Below are 16,680 nucleotides of genomic sequence, written 5' to 3'. Positions count from 1 at the left end.
AAAACTTCATTTTAAAAGACCAAATAACATTTAAAACTAATTAGAAATTAAATTGTTACCTTAGTTGATGAGAAATCGATAGTTTGATCAAAAACCCAAAAACTCAACAATAGAGAAATATATGGTATTTTGAGTGTTTTTCTTAAAATATTATGGAGGTTTAATGCTGGGAGAATGAATTAAATCAAGGGAATGGAGTTTGGGAATCAAAATTTGAATAGGAAGAGCTTTCGAAAGCAAGGGATGACAAACAAAAGAGAAGGGAGAAAACTATCGTGAAAGTTATAAATGGGGGGAAGAAAATAGAGTGAAAATTAAAATTTGGTTTAAGTGCCTTTTAAAAATCATAATTTAGACCTTTTTACCAAACAATCCTTATCTCAAAATCAAAAGTCTTTTCAACAATATTTTCAAAAATTGATTTAATTTTCAAAATGTCATAAACAAAAACATTTTTGAATACCATGCTAACGAAATTCTCGAACTCATTAGAGCTAAAATTCCTAAAATATCCCTAAAACTCCTAGGCCCAATTTTGGGGTTTGACATGATGGAATGAACTTCTTCCATAATTGTTGATCTACACTCAAGAACCATCTAAACTTGGTATTTTTATCATCTAATCACTTCTCCCAATGGTTAAACCTTTGATGGAGACCAAGACCTAATACCAATTGTTAGGCCTAAAAATACCAAGAGGTGGGAGGAATTAGTGTTTTGAAATTCTTCTTAAACTTTTGTAAATAATAAAGAAAGTGAAGAAAAGCTTGGACAATTCAATTTATAGTGGATCGACCCTAATTGTCTACCTCCACTACCTTAGTTTTTCATCACAAAGGATTCCCTATTCATTACTAGAATTAATACCTTTCAAGGAGAAGGTATAACCTTTATAATCCCTATCTTTTTCACCATGTTAAGGTAGAACCTTTTCCTCTAACTTTTATAGTTAAACTAGAACCCGTCATAGTTTTTTTTTTGTTCAACTAAAACCTTTTACAATCTACTTAAAGTTTTATACCTAAAAAACCTTAAGTTTACTCTCTACACGAAAAAAAAAGATGAACAAACTAACAATGAACCTCTAGTAGCTGTGTGCTTGCAAATTGAAGCTCTAAATACTAAGATTTGAAAGCGAGAAAAGATATTACAATAAGCTCTCAATAATATGCATAAGAGAAATGAAGAAAATAAAGATTTTAAGTTGATTATCTTGTGTTTGATGGTTGGATATGTCTCTCCTACTGTCTTGATGTGTCTTAAACTTGTATTTGTATTAATGAATAAGTTTGTGGACATTTATGGTCATTAGGGGATGAATTTTAGCCATTAGAACATTAAATTCGATCTTATTTGTAGTTATAGATATACTTGTATCAATACAAGTGGACTTGTGCTGATAAAAGTCTTCAAATTATGACTGTCAAAGCCCGATATTTCGGTAAAAGTCCACTTGTATCAGTAGAAGTTTAAGGATTTTAAGGGTTTAGACTTGTACTAATACTTGTATCGATAGAAGGTGTAGGGGAATCTAGAAATTGCTTATTGACTTACTTGTATCGATAGAAGTCCGGAGGTATGCTTTAAGTGCTCTCAAACTTACTTATATTGATAGAAATTCTTCCAAGTACCGATATAACTTCCCAAACCAGTATAAAATGAGTTTAAAACACTTAAAAATATTTTTGATTGACTCAAAAACATTTAAATAAACTAAAACACATTTAAAACATGTTTTTGAGTATTTTTACAAGTCTTTGAAATGCTTTGAAAATGTTTAACAAAAGTTCCAATAATTATTTTCACCAAATGGCTTAGAAAATATAAATAGAATTTTATCTTAAATATTGTTATATTAAAAGTTTAGGATACTAAAGCTAACAATTCTGCATCGAAATTGGGAAAAGCTTATTCGTGATCATCTTGGATTGAGAAATCAACCCAACATTAGGATATTTGGAACACCCTTAACCCGTATCTGTTGTCAGAATAGGATTACGGAGCATTACAAACTTATTTTATAAACAATCATACATTTCACATACATTTTCCATTCCCAAATAAAGTCATTCACAATCAATCATACAGTCTTGAATACGAGACTACAAGGCCCAAATCATACATTAAAAGTGGTTCGGGACTAAACCAATAACTTTGGAACTTTTTGGAAAACATAGAAAATTTTTCAAAATACATGGGACACACGGCCAAAGACACGCCCGTGTGGACATTCGAAGTGGGATCACATGGTCGTGTCCCAGTCTGTGTCCAACCTCGTGTAACTCTCTGACTTGGGTCACACGGCCAACCACACACCCGTGTGACTAGCCCATGTACCCTTCGAAATGGCCTCACACACTTGTGTGCCAGGCCGTGCCAAAACTGTAGGGTATACTGACTTATGCCAGACGGCCAAGCACGCCCATGTGCTGAGCCATGTGGAGCATATTGACTTGGTTTCTAATAAACATCAGCAGACAGACGGCCAAGTTACACGCCCATGTGCTGGGCCGTGTGGAGCATACTGACTTGGTTTCTAATAAACATCAGGGGATACACGACCGTGTCACCTGACTATGTGTCACACACGGCTGAGACACACACCCGTGTCTCTGCCCGTGTGGACAAAAATAGGCTATTTTCCAAGCCACCTTTCTCACCCAAATGTGCATCAACCTAAACATATCAAATGGCATATAACATAGCATCAATAGGCATTCAACCAATCTCAACCAAGCCTAATTCACGTCATTTCCATACCAACAACCATAATGCTCATAAGATCATATTTTGCCAATTTAAAACATACCAATTTCACATTCACAATTCACCTAAATGGTCAATTACCTATTTTAGACTTTGTGCCTAACTTAGCATATATGCTCATCTTAATTCCAACCATATGCTATACAAGATACCAATTTACAACATGGCATTCACAAATAAACTATACACAACATATCAAAGGCCATTTGCACATATATATATACATCACCAAGTATACCAAAATAAGCCAAATCACATGGCTATACACATAACCAAAACATACATAATTTACAAGCCAAATCAATTGGCTAAATCCATTATAAACACATAAACCATATTAACCACAACTCCTATACATGCCATATAACCAAATACATAAGTTCAAAAGCACTAAAATGACAGCTAGATAGTGTGATGAGATTTCCGACGACTCCCAAATCCTAGCAAGCTTCGAAAACACTATAAAACACGGAAAAGTAAACAGAGTAAGCTATAAAGCTTAGTAAGCTCGTATGCTTAATAAGTAAAACTTACCATTCAACTACAATTCAAGTATTTAAACATCACATAATGCAATTCAATTTAAATCCAAAACTTAACACATATTCAATCCAAATGTTAGACATGAATTCCATCCATTTCCTCGATTCAATGATTGTATAATTCAAGTACATATCTATACTAACTCGTATCACTTTCATACTCTTCCAATTCATCGATTTACCCGCTAAACCATTTGGAATAATATCGGATACTTGGGAATCTCGCACCCTAAGTGCCAATACCAGGCAGAAGCCATCTCAATCTCATATCTCATATAATGCTCACTCTTGAGCTATCAACGGGTCTGCTCACACAAGCTGACGGTTAAGACGTAGCTACACAGTGCTGCTCACACAAGCCGACGAGAATCCGCAACACTTGCCGAAAAACTCAGCCACCGGTAGAACATATGGACTAGCATCCAAACACAATAACCTCTAATGGCATGTCATTTGTATCCTATCTATTCCTAAGGTTCAACCAGGATTTAGCATTGTCAAATCTTCGTCAAACATTTTCGTAAGATCGTATTCATAAACAATATAATTATAAAGCATTTTAAAACACAATTACATTAATGCTTATTAATATACGAACTTACCTCGAATTTATACGGAGAGAATCGAGCTATCAATCAACTATCTTGTTTTTTTCCCAATCTAAATCCGAACTTTACTTTTCTTGATCTATACATAATCAAATTTAACTTATTTAATTATCATTCTATTCAATTTAACCTAAAAATCATATTATGGCAAAATTACACTTTTATCGTTTGAATTTTGAATTATTTACAATTTAGTCCCTAGCTCATAAAAATGCAAATTCACGTAATTGAGTCCACATCCATGCTAGATGAATTTCCCTTTTATTCATAGTAGCCCATATTTTTCATTGTTTCAGATATTTACTACACAATTTATCACATTTCTCAATTTAATCCCTAATTGACAAATTTATCAAAAATCACTTAACAAATGTTGTTTATCTAACAACAACCATTCATTTTCTATCATCAAACATCAAGATACACACATATTCATCAATGGTAAAACTCTAAACCTTTAACAGTTTTGCAAATTAGTCTCTGGGCTAGCTAGATTAAGTTACAACGACTCCAAAAACATAGAAATCATTAAAAACGGGACAAAAACACACTTACATGCACTAGATGAACTTGGTCGAATGTCTAACCCTAAAAATGGCTTCTTTCTCTTCAAAAATTTGATGGAGAAGATGAACTAAAAGATGGTACTTTTGTTTTCTTTATTTGTTTTTAGTTTAATTTGCTAATTACTAAACTAACCTTTTAATTAATCATCAAAAATCACTAAAATGATGTCCATCTTTGTCCACTAACTATATTAATGATCTAATTACCATTTAAGAACCTCCACTTTAAAGTTCCATAGCTATTAGACCCCTTTAGCTATTAGAATCCAACTTTTACACTTTATGCGATTTAGTCCTTTTTATCAAATTAAGCACTCAATCGATAAAATTTCTTAATGAAATTTTCACACAATCATACTATCATGCTGTAGACCTCAAAAAAATAATAGAATAAATATTTTAACCTTGAATTTGTGGTCCCAAAACCACTGTTCCAATTTGACTAAAAACAGGCATTTACAATATTAGATCCTGCAAACTTCTACTTTGATAGACACCTCATAGCCTTTTTCTTTAAGTTGACCCACACTAAGTAGATTTATTTTCAAGTTGGGAATAGAGAACATATCAGAGAATATCTGCATAGATGAAAACATTGTTTGGATTTTCACTTGTCCTTTTCCTTTGATAGCAACATGGGAATTATCACCAAACTTAACTCTTGAATGAAAAGTCTCATCCAACTCAAAAAAAGCATATTTATCTCCACACATATAGTTGCTACAACCAGTGTCCAAATACCATAAACTTGTACGGGGTTCTTTTGAGGGTTGACACAATATCAACAAAAAGACTTCTTCCTCCGTTTTCATTCACTTTTACAAAATTAGGATTTTCTAAGAATTCTACTCAAATTTGTATGACGGTCAAAATGATAATTCTATCCTTTTGACACCTAAAACACTCAATGTGGGATATGTCTACATATTTTGGTCTCCTATTATACAAGTGTTGTCGATCACAACCATTCTGACCATCCTTTTTCTGGTTCCCCATTTAAGCTCTACTTGAGTTTCTTCCTTTCCACTTGTTTCTTGTGCACTTAAAATTTTTTACAGTTGTGACTACTTGCAAAGCTTGCTCCTTAGCATCCTGTTGGATAATTTTCTACTCATGAACCATTAAAGAATATTGCAACTCATCAAGAGAAAGAGTATTAAGATATTTCAATTTTTTAATAGAGCAAATAACGAAATTAAATTTTGGCAACATGGACCACAAAATTTTCTCAACAATGGTAATATTTGCAAGCCTCTCTCCATGAATCTGCATCTTGTTTGCAATTACCATACTAAGGGTGCGTTTACCTGCGGTTAGTGTAAAAATATCGGTGGTGGTGAGATTAGATACAGTAGCGATACTATAGCATGAGACAAAAAGTAAGCTAAACGCACCGTACCGCACACAATCGCCCATCCAAACTAAGCCTAAGTGAGAAGTAATCTGACACCGAATCTCCTGGTTTCATGCGCAAGGTCTCAAATTCACTATGAAGCATTTGAAGTTATGGTCACTTTGCCCTTGCATTCCATTGGTACTTCTTCATGAAATCCTAAATTTTCTTTGACATATCCTTACAAAGAATTGTTTCCAAGATTGAACGATCAATGGCTTGAAAAAGATAGTTTTTTGCCTTCAAATCTTTCTTTTTTTGTCCCTTAAGCTCTAGTTGTTGAGCATTGGTCAAAACAATACCAATTCTACTTTTCTCGGATTCCCCCATCAATAATTGGCCAAAATTCTTTAGACCTCAGAATTTCCATCAACATTATCTAATGATCACAATGACCATCAAAGTAAAGAATAACAAGCTGAACAAAACTCTTGGAAGACATTACAACCCACAATTGAAAGACACTCACTTTAATAACTAAAGCTCTGATACCACTACTAGAAGTAGAAGAAAATAATAAATTGAAATGTGATTCAATTCTTCCATTAAAAGAGTGGCTTTTGTAGGTAATTACATTAACTAACTCAGCTAAAATAAATGAACATGGGTAAACATGACTAACAAACTTCCAAGATAATGATAACTTATAAGATCACATGTTTAAAGACTTAGTCAAAACAGAATATAACATGGTGACAAATTAACAATAAAATATGTCTAACAATAAAATGATAGGTACAAAGTTTATATGATTCACACAATGTTTCTTTTTTCTTTTTTTTTTTAAATGGTGTAAAGCACTTAACTTGATAAATCCTTTTATGGTAGAATAACTTAATAAGTTGTAGTGATTGAGAAGAACTAAGTTGTAATGACGAGAGACGAGAAATTGGATGAAGTGATGAAAGTGGAAGGAGTTTTAATGGATAAAAAAATAAAGAGAAAAAAATCTAAGAGAAAGTTTTAATATAAAAGAAAGGAAACTTTAGTCTTACCGTAGAATAAAAATTGAGAAAGATGGTCTTCGAAATTTTTGTTCTAACATTGATAACTTGTATGCCAACGAATATTTGTTTCTTGAAACTTTTTTATCACTTAAGTAACAATCTGGAATAATGGGAAAATAATAAGTATAAAAGAATTCATGAATTAAAAAACTGACTTCCAAGATTTTAAAAAGGAAAAATGAAGAAAAATACATTGAATTTGTAAAAAAGAAATGCAAGTGAAATTTTGAAAGAAAAAAGAATTAGTAAAAAAATAAAGAAAAATAAAAAGTAATATATTTCTCTAAGTAAAAAAGAAAATTTCATACCTTTCAAAAGAAATAAGATCTTTCTTGTAATGTAGGTTTCACGTTAAAATAAATGTAATCCTTTAGATTAGATATATATTATATTATATTTATTAGTCTACATTAAAATTAAAATTATTATTTATTATTATCATAACTTAATATTTAAAATTATTATTATCTTTTAAAACTTTCAAGATTGCTTTAAATTTCTTTTAAACGTAAAGGTGCTTTTTGAAACATAAATTATCTTTAAAAAATTAAATATAAAAAACATAGTGTAATTTAATTGTATATATATTTGTTATATTATATATGATATATGATACAAAAAGAGAGAATCTTAAGTTAATTAAATGGTTTGAGAGGGATAATTGAAGTCCATAAATCAACGTTTTAATTATTCTTATTGACTAAACCTCCCAACTTGCATTGCTTTTCTCTGCACCAAACAATATTGGAAATTTGTAGTCTGTGATTTGTTATCTTCTTTGGTTTAATTTAATTAAAGTTTAAGCAACATCTGCAATTCCGGATTACTCTTTTTCATCAAAAAAACCTTCATATTTTGCTTATCTTAAAACCATCATGACTGTTTCCCGTTGCCGTATTGAAGCATATACCTGTCGGATGGATCCTCTGCAGTGCAAAAAAAAAAACTCAATCATGACGACTAAAACTGATAATCTACAGTTGGAAGATCATCAGAATATATGTTGCTTTGTGCTGTAAACTGCACGTTGTTCCGATCAAGCCACAGACAAAACCTGCAAAAAAGGCTTTTACAACAAACCCAGCAGATGAATTCAATTGGGTCAATTTTTATCTTTCAGCTTCGGACGATTATAAACAAGCAGCCTCAAAAACATTTTTATTTGCTAAAGCAAGCTTCAACTCGGACACACAGTGTACGGACACACAGTGTACGGACACTTAGAAGATTTACAGTAATCGAGGCGAGACAAACAGCGGCCCCTCATAAAAACAGAAAATCCTGTACAAAACAATCAAAAACACCCGTCCCAGGTTTGTGGTAGCAACCTCATGCTTGGCGCTGTTATATACTAAAAGTGTCCACTGGTCTTTGCTTTTTTCATTTTTCATTGTAAGGGAGAGCTTTCATAGTTATTTTAAGACTATTAGTATAGATATTTATATCATTACTATATATTAAGGGAATTTCCAAAGGTTCTCATAATCTCCGGTGTTATAAGCGGGAACATGATCAGCAGCAATGTCAATGTCCCAGCGAGGAGGACTGAGAAGCATCCCTTCAGCCATATTGGCAAGAACATTAGGCATATCAAAGATCATATCCTCATCCACAAACTCATAAGCCGTCGTGGGTTTCTCGGGCACTACCCGACTGATATTATTACCCTGACTTTCATTATCCTCATTCCCAAATAAAGCATCGTTTGCAGCCCCTAAAGCAGCGGCAGCAGAGGTAGCAGCCGCCTGGATATCCCTAGGGGAGCTGGAGGCCGGCACAGGCAAAGAGGCAGCGGAGTTGGGAAAGTTAAGCTCAGCATCTTGGCCTTTTAGCGCAAGTGCCGCAACATCATAAGCAATAGCTGCCATTTCAGGAGTGGGAAATGTACCCAGCCAGATTCTGTTGGGCTTTTTCGGTTCTCTAATTTCAGACACCCATTTCCCACTGGTCCGACGCCTTACTCCCCTATATAACCGGTGACGCTCCGAAGCACCACCAGCAGAAGAGGAAGCACCGCCACCACCGCTGCTAGCGTTGGAACTCTTTCTGGGTTTCGAGTAATGCATGGTGAGATGATAGTTGCAAAGACAAATGGCGGGAAGGTTCTCCTGGGTTTGAAACCGGAGATGAGAGAATCCATTTATGGGGGATGGAAATTGATGCTGCAGAGATTTGACAAAGCTCGAAAAGGCTGCAAAAGTGCAAACCAGTTGTTGATGAAGTGCAGCCTGCTGATAGTTGGGGTGTAAACCAGATATATGTTGGACATGTGGGTTGGACTGCGTTTTTGGCTGCTCTAAAACAAAATAGAAGTGTATTTATTTGCCTATATCTCAACAGTCATTCTTTTGGGGATTACTTCAACACCAACTTTTGTTCCCCCAATAATCATACTAAAGTTCGAAACTACAATTATTATATTTGAGAAAACATGTTCCTTCAAGAATCTAACCCCCCAAAAAAAAAACTTGTGTCGCGTGCGTTTCGTTTTTTCTTCTCTACAATACTCACCTCCATATCCCAACCATTAAAACTTTAAAAGTTTTCTAGGTAAATTATGGCCAAAATTAATTAATTATTTAGTTTAATATTTGTGATCATTTGTTTCAATGTTAATTGTTAATTTAATTCTTAATTGTTGCTAAAATGAATAATGCTTACCTCTCTCATATTTATAATAATAAAGCGGTTAAAAGATTAAATTAACTTAAATTTAATATTTTTAATGAATTTTTACACATATTTATTAATGCATAATAAATACCACAATTAAAATATTATAGAGAACCTTGTATTATGATTTAAATTGCATTTTATCTCTTCTAATAAAAAAAAGGAGTAAATTAATCTTTGTACATTGAATTCAAGAGTAAATTAGCCTTTCTATTAAAAATTCTATCAAGTTTTATTATTAAAAACTAGTGTCTATACATCAACAGGAGGTATGCATGGCATACTACGTAGCATTGTCTGATTATTCAATCAGTCAGTCCAGTTTTTAATGGTAGAAATGGATACAATTTTTAATAAAAAGACCAATTTGCTCTTTGATTTAACATATATAAACTTACCATTTTTTTAAATAAAAATGACAAAATACAATCTAACTCCTAACACATAAACTTTTATAATTTTTTTACCTAAAAACTTCTTGTCGAAATTTTTCTATAAAAAATTACTTTATCACTTAATTTTAGTATTATTTTGAATTTATCAACAATACTTAAAAAATTAGCTTCAGTAGCTTATCAAGTGCCATGATGAGTCAGCATTTTTTAAAATATAATATTCAACAAATGTTAAGTAATAAAAATGTTTATACGGGAGAACCTTTGTTTTTAAAGGGCCATTACACCAAAAAAAAAAGCGATTTTCTAAATATTTTTACGGAAAAGGACTAACTTTTTTATTATTTACTGGAAATGACTAAATCCTCTAAAAACGCTTCTACGTAAGCGCGATCTCTGGTGATATGTCAGCAAAACGCGTTCTTGGGGGAGCATTCTGCCTCTTTTTAAGGTTAGGATTTTTTGCTTGGTTAGGGTTAGGGTTAGGGTTAGAGTTAGGATTTTAAGGATTTAAGGTTTTAGGGTTAATTAATTAAATTATGTTTTAGTTTTTTAAAAATATTTTTGTGTTTATGGTTTTGGAAAAAATATATTAGCAATATAAAAACTTTTTTTTCTACAGTAGTATCTGAAAAAATAATTTTGAGAAGACGTTTCTGAACAAATAGTGTTCAAAACACTTCAAGCAGGATGGACTGTCAGCAAAATTACAGGAAAAAGCTCCCACGTGGATGCTCTTTTTCTACAGTAGTATCTGAAAAAATAATTTTGAGAAGACGTTTCTGAACAAATAGTGTCCAAAATGGTTCAAGCAGGATACACTGTCACCAAAATTACTGAAAAAAACTCCCACGTGAATGTTTTTTTTTTCTACAGTAGCATCTGAAAAAATAATTTTGAAAAGACATTTCTGAACAAATAGTATCCAAAATGCTTCAAGCAGGATGCACTGTCAGGAAAATTACTGAAAAAAGCTCCAACGTGGACACTCTTTTTCTACAGTAGTTCCTATTTGGCGTTAGACTATAAATGAGCCAAATTTGACTATAAATGAGCCAATTTTCATTCTCAGATTGCATAAGTTACAGCAAGAGAAATTGAGGCTAAAGTAGAATAGAAACTAAAGATGAGTGAACGTATTAGTGCTATTATTTACTATGATGGTGTGGTCCGTGACATCAAGAACAATATTTTTTTATTGGAGAACACAGCGCGACTGGTTTTTAACCAGAACATAGATTTGACCGAACTTCGTAAAAGAATTAGGCATAAAACCTTCAGAACGACGCCAATGAAAGTTTTATCTATTAAATATCGATTTTGTGCTTCAGTTGATCCTGTGAGATATGACTCATTCGACATCAAAGGTCATCGTAGCTTGGAGGCAATGGTGCAGACTCATCTTGCTAGTGGATCATCTTATCTTGAGTTATATGTATAATTTTCATTGCCAAATGATGCATTTGCGACTTCAATATTTACTGATATTCGAGAGGAATACATGACCCCTACCCGACACTCCGTTAGTGGGAGGCAGAACACGGAAGTGCCCGTGTTTGGTGGCAGTATAGAATACACAACTCCTGTATGCCACTTTGTTAGTGGATGGGACATGCACCTCGGTGAGTCAATGTTCGATACTGGAAATACGTACTCGGGAATGACATCAACTTCTAGTGGTTGGCAATCCACATCTGATTGGGGACGGTATGAAACGTCCACAAGAAGGGATGATGTACTCCTTACTACGTCCACTAGCGAGGGGACCTCGTTCGTTACAGATGATGGTGGGTCAGATGATGAGTTCGATGTGGATCCACCTCGAGAGCCCGGCCCTGATGGCGCAAAAGTTGTATTATTTTCTGAATCGGATCCTGTTCTAACCATACCTGAAGATGTTGAAGGGGGTTCAGATGAAGAAGAAGAAGAAAATCCGTGGTTCATGGTATTCTCGCCTCCAGCCCACATGCATAATGTTGATCTATCTCAAGATGATGCGTTGGAGTTTCCAAATCTACCACACAGAAGGCATGACCGTACAAGTTCGTCATTGGATTCGGGTGAATTGGAAGTTGGTAAGGAGTTTTCCAATAAGGATAGTTTTCTTGGTGCATTGAAACAACATAACATCATGAATAGGGTTAACTACAACGTGGTTAAATCGAAATACGATAAGTTTGAGGCCAAGTGTACAGTGCAAGATGACACATGTTTATGGAAAATCATGGCCTCGTTGAGGAGAAAGACAGGCCTGTGGGAGATAAAAAAAGTACAAAGGTCCACATACATATGTTGGTGGTACAATATCACTAGGTGTTTAGGGTTTTTGAATAATACTGTTATTACGTAATGTTGTATTATTTAATGTACTTCGTTGACAGGTGTTTCACAAAATCATCCTAGGATGGATTCAGATATGTTAACTAGCTTAATACTACCGACGGTAAAGGCAGATCCCAGAACTTCAGTACCAGTATTAATTGCCAATATTCATAGCCAATTGAAGTACACGCCCTCCTACCGCAAGGCTTGGATAGCTAAGCAGAAGGCGTTGGAAAAGATGTATGGTGGGTGGGACACTTATTATAATGAAGTGTGGCAGTGGTGTCAGGTGCTGGAGAGATATGTCCCAGGTTGCATAACAAACCTTAAAACGGCACCTGCGTACTACAACGATAGATCGCTCCGTGGATGCCACGTGTTCAAGCGTCTGTTCTGGAGCTTTAAGCAATGCCGAGACACATTTCTATACTACAAGCCATTTGTACAAATTGATGGTACCTTTATGTATGGTAGATACACTACAGCAAAACAGGTTTTTAGCGGTATTTTTAGTGGTATTTGGACCAAAAACGCTGCAAAAGGTAAAGCATTAGCCGCTGCAAAAGGTAAAGCAATAGTGGCATTTTTTACATAAATGTCGCCAAAAGGTAAAGCAATAGCGGCATTTTTCTCATAAACGTTGCAAAACGTAAAGGAATAGTGGTGATTATAAAAAAAAAGCCGCTAAAGGTAAAGCAATAGCGGCGTTTTTCCCATAAACAAATGTTTTTTTACTTTTATTAAAACGGTGTCGTTTTGATTACAACTTTGTTCCGCTCTAACCCTCTCATGATTACAACTTTGTTCCCCTCCACTACTCTCCATTTATTTTATTATGTTTTCACGACGGCTTCACCTAGTCAAAAAAGATTTTTAGGGTTCTGTTTGACCCGCGATTTATAAAAAAAATTCAAAATCATTGCTCGATCTACCATCGCCACTGCTATCAAAACTCATTATTCTCTCTCTTCCAGGTTCAATTTATAGATCGATATTGTTTTGCCAATGATTTATAGCACATTCCGATTACAGTGGAGGAACAGTTGTTTTTTAAAGTAGTTAGGGAAGAATGCCCATGGGAGAATTTGCCCAAACTGCTTCAAGCCATTTATAACTTCAAAAAAGAATGACACAAGAGGTTAGTTTCGACTTTGCTGCTTACTCTTTGTCTTTTACATTTTAAATTTTAGTTGTAAGGATCATTTAGTTTGTATCTTTGGAGAACTTCATTGTTTTGCTGAGAGAGTAATATAGGATAAAATTCACCAAACGAGGAAATACTCATTTCATGCTTGTAATATTATTGATGGAAGTTAACCTTACGGTGAGCGAGTTTGGGAAAGAGCTTTTGAAACTAATTAGAAGTAAAAAGAACCATGTTAGTATGATGGTCTAGGTCTACTCAACCATGTTAGTATGTTAATCCTATTTTGTAGTAGTCCTGTTGTTTAGGGAAACAACAGCCATGATGTATAATTGAATTGTAATTCAAAGAATAATTTATTCTCTTGAGAAATTTATAAGTTTTTACAGTTTTATCACTTTTAAGTGTATTTTTAAGTATCCGAACTACAATATTAAATATTGTATTTGGTAAAACGGATATGGCTAAACTTGCTTGATTATTCAATGCTGAATTAAAGTGCATCTTTGCAATGTGGCAGATGATGATTTAGACATAAATCACTCTTAGAAATTGTTCTTAAGTCCTTTATTCTCTTAGATTTAGATTGTATGGTTTAGTTACAAGTGCCCTTAACTGCCCTCTGCCTCCCTATGGAAAAAGAAAAGACTTATCATGGTTTACATATTTCAGATTTTTGAACAACAATTGATGGCTGCTTTATTACTTTGAGGCTAGTGTGTTCCCAAAATCATTAAAGAGTTATGTTCAAAGGGTATTGGCTCTATGTAAGGATGAAAAGCAATCGTCAGCTTGCCAGGAAATTATGAAGGAGGTGAGGATTTTCCTTTAAATAAAATTTTGGCAGTTGTTATTCAGGATTATATGCATAATGAATTGTTTTCTTTCTTCTCTCTGGTTTTTTAAAATTTCTATTCATGCCATGTTCATCAAGCACTCATTAGGAGTTTGGGTTAATGAATTCTTAATATGCTTGTAACTAAAAGTTGTTTAAATGAAGAATATAAGTGTTTCACTATAGAAATTTCATCTTTACAAATTGACAAAGCAAGAAGGCTAGCTCAAAACTTAGGATAGCCTTTAGCCACTGAGCTGACCTTGTCTTGTTGATTGTCTGCATTTAAAAGAGGGTACTGGGTCCACTAGAAAAGAAGATTGAGAACAATGTTTCATGTGCCTAGCTTTATGGACTGATTTTTGACTACTTTTTGACTTCCTACGTGTATGTTATTGGTGCTTAGTAAGAGTTTTAAAGATGGTGGCAAGAGGGCTGTTGAGAAATTAGGTAGCAGAAACAGTCATTTCATGTACTGTGGTGCTAAATCTTATACAACTTCTTTCTCTGATTTATGTTATTTGAATTTATCATTTTCTCAAATATGTTTTACACTTATTCAAATCCTTTGCATTAGACTTCTTGCACATAACCAAACGAATATAGTTTACAGAAGAAACAAAAATTACCCATAATTTGCATAATTTCAAGATGGATAATATTATCGAATAAACATCAAATTTTATATATTAACTTTGGTTCAATGTGCAGTTCATGTATATCAATTTTATATATAAAGTGTCATGGTTCATATCTATACATAAAATTTTAATTTTGATTCAATTGTACATATTTAAAGAAATGAATACATACATTTATTTTCATATTGGATTAATATAATTGTCTATGTATGCAATATATCAATGTAAAATAGTGCTAATTTGATAATGTTGTTAGTGATTTGTGAAAATTGAATTAAATTTAAATTTTATGTATAAAATTATAAAAAATTAAATTTCATGTATGAAAATACACATTAAATTAAAATTTATATTTAATTTTGATATTTATCCTAATGAAACATTTATTGCTACAATGTCATCTTGACAGCAAAATTTTACCTATAAAGTACATTGTATAGGAACTATCGTTTTCGTTCCATTATTATTGGAGTTTTTTTTTTCTGAAACAACATTATTGTTGGAGTTATATACTTAGTATGGGGCCATTTTTACTCTTCTTTCCTTTCTTGAGTTGACTTTTTCTAGATAATTTAAGTCAATTGACTGTTCTTTTTTTTAAAATCTTTTTATTAATTGTTCTGCCATCAGATAAACTGATTTTGGTTTGAGCCGTGGTTCATGTGAAATTTTAAAATCTAGTTCTGAATTTATTGATGCAGTAATGAAGTATTATTTATTATATTTGATGAGCTAAAATCGTTTCCCATGCAGGTTAGACTTCAACTGGTATTCTTTCTTGCGCCCTTTATCAGGTGTTTTCCAAATTCTGTTCTTTAAAGTTTAAACTAGTAGGGAGGGTTGGTTCGGTTAAAAGATGGAATGCTTGGATGTTGGTTTTGGATTGTCTTATTCTTTTTCCATTTTTTTCTTGCTCTTTTTACCTATAAGTCTTCAGTGAGTCTTTCAGTTAAAAATGTGATTTGTATTGGCTTTAATGTTCATTTTTGTTCACATCTTGAAAAACGTCTAAATTGTCAATTTGTTATTATGGCCAATGCTGACTTAAGTCTATAATTTTATTTGGATGGAAGGTTTGGTTCTTTGTCTCACTTGGAATGTGGTAGTTGTTACTACAGCCTGGATCAAAAGAGAAGGTGGGTTTTCAAAGTTAGTATTGTGCTTAATTTGTCAAGTGTTTAATTTTTATTTTGACATCTTTATCATGCTATAAGTTTATATTTTATTCCAAGTCCAATAATTTGGTTTCTTGCCATTATATATCTCATAACTGGGGTCCCTGGTAGCTACGTAATGTGGTATCGCGTGCTATGAGGTACTACTTTTGGGTTATTCCTTATTTGGTTTACAAGCAACTAAAAACTGTATCTGTCCGATTATTGCTTAGATTGTAGTACTTTGTGCAATTATTTCTACTGTCTTGATTCCAATGATTATAAATGTAAGCCATATGATTCTTTGGTCACCCATCAGCACCATATGTGGTATTGCAAGGGATATTGACTTACCTTACAATTTGTTTCTTAGTTGTTTATTTTAAAATTTTCTTCTATACATTCCAGGGATGCATGGGACATTGCTGCTGAAATTTGCCTTTCTCAACTTCCATCATCGGTTGAGGATCGTAATGCAGAGTTTCAGGTGTGTTTTTCTTCTAGAGTTAGAACTTACTTGAATGTAAATTAAAGGTTAAGGATTTAATAAGAGTAATATAAGGATCTATGGATTTATTTGAGGGTAAATTTTAAGATTTTTTTTGCTGCATAAGCCCTTGAATTTATGCTAAAA

At 33.3% G+C, this 16,680-nt stretch overlaps 1 pseudogene; it reads right to left on the bottom strand.

The window, feature by feature from the left end:
* Nucleotides 1-8,048: 8,048 nt before the first annotated feature.
* LOC121228126 (ethylene-responsive transcription factor ERF024-like) lies at nucleotides 8,049-9,258 on the bottom strand (annotated as a pseudogene).
* Between the last annotated feature and the right edge of the window lie 7,422 nt (nucleotides 9,259-16,680).

This window comes from Gossypium hirsutum, chromosome A04 (assembly GCF_007990345.1).
Source record: "Gossypium hirsutum isolate 1008001.06 chromosome A04, Gossypium_hirsutum_v2.1, whole genome shotgun sequence".
Taxonomy (NCBI): Eukaryota; Viridiplantae; Streptophyta; class Magnoliopsida; order Malvales; family Malvaceae; genus Gossypium; species Gossypium hirsutum.
This window is presented reverse-complemented; position numbering and strand designations above follow the sequence as displayed.